Source organism: Atta cephalotes, assembly GCF_000143395.1.
Source record: "Atta cephalotes unplaced genomic scaffold scaffold00005, whole genome shotgun sequence".
NCBI lineage: Eukaryota > Metazoa > Arthropoda > Insecta > Hymenoptera > Formicidae > Atta > Atta cephalotes.
Window position 1 is genome coordinate 8,129,161 of NW_012130069.1, and position 7,620 is coordinate 8,136,780.

Sequence of the window (7,620 nt, forward strand, 5' to 3'; positions counted from 1 at the left end):
ATTTATTTAGTTAACTTATTAGTTATTATTATTATATTATATATATATATATATATATATATATATATATATATATATATATATATATATATATATATATATATATATATATATATATATATATATATATATATATATATATATATACAAATTCGGAATCTCTATCAATGTCAATTCTACGCGGTAATTAAATATTACCGGCTCGCATTTCAGTGATGAAAAAAAGCGCATTTCATGAAATTTAAATATGATATGTGAGAACGAATGTTAATAATAATGTTCACATTCTCACATAGAAATAATGGAAACTTGGGAAACTCAAAAAGCACCAAATTAACAAGCAACATGCTAAATTAAATAATGCAACGCGTATCACGTGAACGAAACAAGCCGACTACTACTAGCGCACGACAGTGTAATATGGATGATCTTTTTTATATTTAAAGGAATATTTTTAGTAAAGTGTCAATTTTGTTGTTTTATTTATCTTCACGTGTTATTTATGTATAAGATATATACTGTGAAATTTATTATATTCTATTCTTTTGTGACAATATATAATTTACAGTTAAATAACTGAAAATAGATTCGTTCCTCTTCACATGAAATTATAATTTATCGATTATGAATATCATTATAACTCATTGTAACTTATTTGAAACTCATTAGTAAATTAATCTTAAAATTACTGATGACTTAAATAACTGATAATCAGAAATATGTTCCAAAAAAATTGTTTTCATTATTATTTGCATTATGAAGACCGACATTATTTGCATTACAAAAACGGCGATTTCTTTTATGTACGAGCCATCCATATTTCGTATGGCATCGATCCAACAACGTGGCCGCTCTTCCGCTTAATGCTTGTGTAAATTAACAGCCAAGTGAATATCGACGAAACGTTAACGGCAGACTGAAGATCGTGAAATTTTGTTCGCATCGTCATCGCAAGTTACGGTTACCGCGATTATCCGTCTACGGATTAACGAGGTATCTCGTTAGCTAGCCGCGTCTCCGCACCACCAGTGACATAATTATTAAATCGCCATTTTTTTTTAACTCGCGCGTTGGAAATGTCAGATCATGGGCGAGGCGGTTATATACAAAATTCATTACACAAAATGTCGTTCACGTCGAGTGGTCATCTATACCGGAGAGGAAGCGCTCCCGAGAATGACTGCTGTGAGAAATCGCGTGTGTTTAATTAACGTGAATTTCCATCGAGCAAATTTCACATTAGACGCGATCGAGTGAAACGAGCTGCCATGCCGTAAGCATCAACGTCTGATCCAACGCCGATTTTACGCGATCGAAAAGCGTAGTGTTGGGCCTTTCGTTCGTGAATTCGCAATGCGTACACCTCATATCTCTCCAAGAAATACAATTTTGTATCGCGTACACTCCTCGAATCTCTAAATAGGCACTAGGCAAAGGAACATTCTTGAAAAATTTTACATTGCATTAATCATGTTCACCATTTCAATCTTTTTAAGGATATATTAGATGTATAGATATTCACAATGTTAACTGTTCTAAGGATGTATCGGATATACTTGGCAGGTGTCTCTGCCAAAAAGTGATTTGAATGGGACATTTATACTTTCTAAAAATGAATATTACAAATATAATGTAGAAAAATCTATAATTTTTTTCATAATTTTTTATTTTTTTTACAAATACATGTAATATATCCTTAAAGATGTCAAGATACTTTTTTTTATTATAAAGAAAAATCATTATCCTTTATACTTTGCCATTATTCTTTATATTTTATGCAGCTATAATCTTATATTCCATATTTTTCTGTGGAAAAAATATTTATTAGCGCGTATGACAAGGCAGTAATTGAAATTTTTCTCATTAACATATTCACATGCGAACAATTGGACGGAAATATTTTTATCGGCAATTTCGTTATTAAATTTCTATGTCAATCGAACGTATGACAGAGATGCTTTTCTTTTCGACTCAGACAACTACGTCATTTTTAATTTCTTCAACATGCAACACGGATGTTTCGTGTAATTTTATTCTCGATTTATAGTCTGTTCTAAAGATACGTACTATTACATTTAAATCAATCGAGAAGATCCTATTAAGCAAGAGAAGACTTTCCATTTCTACGCCATGAAAAAAATTTCACAAGAAGGTGAAAAAATATTGGTATATGTTTTGAGCAAAAAGTAGGGAATAGAATTTTCTAGATAAAACGATACTTTGTAAATAATTTATTAATTGTCGAACTGCCTGATCATCAGAAATCAAATCTTGAATTATAATGGATGTTCGATCAATATCACGAGAATCTTCGCATATCAAGAAATGGGAGTGCGAAATAATAGTAAGTAGAATTGCTACCATCGATGTTAAAAGTAAATATTGTTGAAAATGACCTCATTTTTGCAAAAATTACGAACTATTTGTATAAAAAAAGAATTTTTACAATACGAAAAAAATCATGCTTCCACTTTTCTTTTTGAGCTAAATTTTTCATGTGTCGATACATTAATGTTAGGATTCTTTTACAAATAATACTTTTATAGTTCATATGCATCTAGGCAGATTTTCGGAAAATTTGAGGTCCGCCGAAAATGCGACGGCTCGGTAAACGATTTTTTATACGTAATTTCGGCCAATTACAACGAGGCGCGCAAACGAAAGTGAGAGATAATTACTCGTCCCGATTAGGAAAACGTGCCAAATGTTCGCCTTCTTTAGTTTTCCTTTATTTTAGAAAATTTATCATATTATTTAAAACGGCTCATTATAAATATATCGGTATTTCAAGGGTCCACATCGCTTTTCTCCCGAATCTAATCTTAGATAGTCATGTTGTTACCTCCATTCAGGCGGCTTTTCTATAAATGGCACCAAGTGTCGATTGTGCTCCTTTTGAGTTGGCGACATTTATGGAGTAAATCTCTGACGTCTTGAAAATGTTCATATGTGAAAACAACTAAGCGACGAAAGAACGATCAATCCATCTTTTTGTATAAATGTATATATACTTTCAAATTAACATTTATTAATCCGATATTATTAATAGTTAAATCTCAAATCCTGTATGCCTGATTTGTTAAGTAGATTAAGATCATATAACTTTACTGTAAATCACAGCATAAAAAGCTATTACATTTCCTAGGGAGAACTTTAGAATCTTATTTCTCAGTTTTGACATAAAGGCACTCAGGTCCTTTTACATAAAAGTCGTCCATTTAATGAGACAATGAATAACGTCGGTAGACAAAGGATACGATGCTTTATAACGACAACACTTTTACTACCGCTCATTGTCGACGGCGTTGTCAATTACGTTATCCGACAGTCGCGTTGTGGAATGGACGATTAACGCGTATGGAGGTTAAATATTTTATACTTGTGAAATACGAAGAATAGCGCACGGTCTGCGAGTACGACACCGTTTTCACAGAGGTATAATACCGTATAACAAGATAAAATAACTCTTTTCTGGTCTCTTCTTCACGTGATATTAAATTAATATTACATTGTATTTGTTATTACATAATTCAATAATAAATATGATTATAAAATTGCAGTGTCATAATAAAAACTAATAATTTGCTTTGTTCTAATGACAATCTCGATTTATTCGTTTTTAACCCGATTTTTAATATAGTTGACATTCATGTGTTTCAATAACGAGTAAGTTACTATTGTTTATCTTTTTGGTTTACTTAATTTATTTATATTCGTATATTTCTGTGTTAAATCTTAATGAATATAAATTAATCATAAGTTCATGAATCCGATTGTTTTGTCATCAAAACTTGAAGAGTTAATTTCTGTACAACTATCGATCGTCGAGTACAAGTTGGAGGAGTGTCGCGATGTCGTGACATCAGAAATGATATTAGTGTCATACTATCCCGATCGTCAATCGATTTCGTATTTAATGTCACGTGAAAATGGGTCAAAGCGTCAATCACCGCATGATTAAGGCGCAGCACGATTGATTCGTTATTTATTCGCAATTGAGCCTCGTCATAGTCACAATAAGTGAGTGTATATGCCTGTTTGCGTGCGTGCCTGCGTGTACATGCGTGTGTATGTGTGTGTGTGCCATGTGAGAGAAAACATCGCGATGTCTAATTATTATTAATGGAAAGCGGGAAAACATCTATGTGTAGATTGTGTAAATTATGGAATAGGATTTATCGAATTGTTGATCGTAGGTGTGTTTATATATATACAAGGATTAGATAATATATATAAATATATATATAAATATATCTAAAGCGTAAATCGAAATAAGAATAAGAATCAAATCGTAATTGAAATCAGCCTTTTGCGCGTTAGGGCGGATAACTAAGAGCCTATGTGGCTCAAAGTTATCGACTTCTATTGATTCTGATCATTGTTGATTATCATTGTTATAACTGCCAACGCTTTTTAAGACGAGTCGATTACTCATCACTTCGTAAATCCTTATCATGATAAAACGACGAGAGAAATAATAAAAATCATACGTACAGCTCTGCATTCTGCAATATATCATTTGACAATTGAGAAAACATAACGTGAAAACGTTTCCATTTTGGTATTTAATGATTTGTAATATTTTTATAAAATGGGTAACGAAAACAATGCACAGATAGAAAACGACATTAATATTGTAAGAGTATCAATTTAATTTTATCTCTTCATATGTATTACATGTCATACATTTTCAATGTAATTTAATTTTATAACTTTCAAAAAGAAGATACAAAGATAATGTATTAAATTATGTTAACTCATTTATCATGTTATCATTAATAAATTAAATTTTCTATTTAGCGAAATCTCGGCAGATTTTAATCCATACATTTTTATACGTGATACATAAAATGTGTAAAGATAGTATGAGAGAAATTGTTGGATTTTTTAAGACACGTTTGAAAATGTTTGCGTAGTTAAAGAACTAAGACGACGCACGAAGTGATGCGCGCGGATTGCGTCGTAAATTAACATATCATTTAATGATTCGAGCATGATTTCGTGATGTTTTACTTACATATCGGCGAATCTCCGTGCGTTTTGATCGTTCTCGTGGATTTCCAATCTCGCTCGAATTCATCAACGGGCGTCGCGTATATGGGAGCGCATAGAAGTATCGATTCAACGCCTTTACTTAAATTGTTAAAGTGAAAAAATATCGGAGTATCGAGCTAAGCATGCTGGATAGTATCGATACCAGATATTCTTGCCAGCGTCGAATATTGATACTTTTAGGCTCCTCTGCTCATCATATCGCGCCGAGACAAGTCCACTTTGTCGTATCTGAAACAATGTAAAAAGTGCTTTTAGTACGATTAGAGTCGAGGCGATAGAGAGAGCTCGCGCGATTTCCCTCGGAGCTCAATCACGCTGGCTCTTTTAAGGACGAGAGAATTAATCGGCGATTCAGAAAGGACGGCCTTTAAAAAGGATGTCTCAACGCTGTCCTCGTACGAATGGCCGACCTTAATATATTTTGCACTATGTATACATAGATATGATACAGAATGGCGATCTATCTTCCCCACAAATATCCCTATTGTGAATACTACCGTCTTCGACCCCCATATCTCCTTCCCCGCTGCCCTTCCTAAATCCCTCCTCGAAATGAAAAATGTTTAGTCAACGGCGCATCGCACACTGTACAATAATCTCACGCGCGTGCATATGTTATATAAATACACGATATACGTACGATTAATGATATGCATACCTGTGCGTCGATGTAATTAATTACTGTCCTCCCTCCCCCGTAATACTCCAAGTATGAAACGCAACTTGTACCAAGCCAAGCCACGACTTATCGAAATATTGTCGCCAACGGAGATATATACATATTATATATATAGATGAATAAAGAGACGATTAATGTACATCACAGTCATTATCTTTATTTGATGTTTTACCTCTAAATTGCCAAGTATTGATTTGCTTAAGATTTGCCGAAAAATATATAAAGAATAAATTTTCGATAATAGTTCGATTGTTTTACACGTTTACGTGTATATTTTAAATTTGCTCATTATACGGCTAACTTAATTAGACTTTATTAATTTCTGCGGTGGATCGATACTATCAAAGAAATTAATATCTCGTGAGAGACTGTAGAAGATTGATAGAAGTAATCGATATTCTACGTAGGGAGAGAAAAGCCACGGCATTACTACGTCATTACAAGCACTAGGCAATATGTTCATTACGTTATCGTTGATTACATGACGTTAATCGTGTAGGGAATAAATAATTCGTAGTCGTCAAGGGAACCATTTACCAGTCGATCAAAATTCCGCAGCACGTGGATACGTACGAATATATATGCCGATGCGGTAGTCATATAAAGTGTATATGCTATACAATACGATTATGGCTGATAATTATTCGATTTAATGAGCTGCTAGAGATGCCAAAATAGCATTGAGGTGCATTTTCGATTGCCAATACATTACTGTCGGCAAAAGGATAAATTATTTTCAGAATTAAATCTATTTTCCAAGCGAAAGATAATTTTGATTATTTTAACAAAAACTAATAATATAAATGAATTATGATACAATTTTCGAGATTAACGAATTAATATTAATTATTTTATTATGATTGTTAGTTTCTAATATTCTCTAAAATGAGGTAAGTATATAATTAAAAATTGTCTTTCTTTTTATTGCTTGAGAAATAAACTTGTCATTTAAATAAATAACTTTGAATAAGAGTATCATCATTTTAAAAATAATAAATTTATAAGATTAAAATTATAAAATCACCCTAGATATTTTATTACAGATTAAAAGTGAAATATGTTAGCTAAAGATTTAATTTTGCTTATGATGTAGTAATTACATTATGATGTTGAACGACGTTATTGATTATGAGAAGAGAACTACTTTTTGATTATAATACGTGTTGGTGTAGTGGAACTTTTAATTGTACAAACAATTTATATCACAGAGATGCTAATATCAATTCGCTCACGCATACTCGCGCACGTCTGGCGTATTCAATTTCGATCGGGATTACAATTTCGAATATGACTCTCGTAATTGCGGGGACTAATTAATGACTATTATGAGAATTAATTGGAACGTGACTCCGTGTCGCATATTTTATGCAGACGATTACACGTTAGCGAATCGCTAAAAATTTGTATTTCTACTGTGTACATACGTAAATAAAAAGATACTAGGTATAAAAGAAAAAAATGATAATGTCGAAATAATATAATGACCGTCATATTTACTAATTATTATATGTTCTGCTTACTTAATTTTTAATTAATATAAAATTGTCACATATATATATATATATAACTATTTTTATATAATATATAGTTATTAACTATTATCAACTTACAATACTTTATTTTATGTATTTTAAATATATGGATTGTAAAGAATACATATATAAAAAAACCACATTTTATTCTTAAATTTTTAATTAAATTTTCTTAATTTGCATATTTATACAATAATTAATTTAATTTGTATTACATTATTATTATGTATAGTTTTTTAACAAAGGTGAATATAAAACGTAAATTTTGTTAAATTTATTAAAAATGGTCTTGGAAATGGTCTGTTAAAAATTGTAATCGCATTCTCTCTCTCTCTCTCTCTCTCTCTCTCTCTC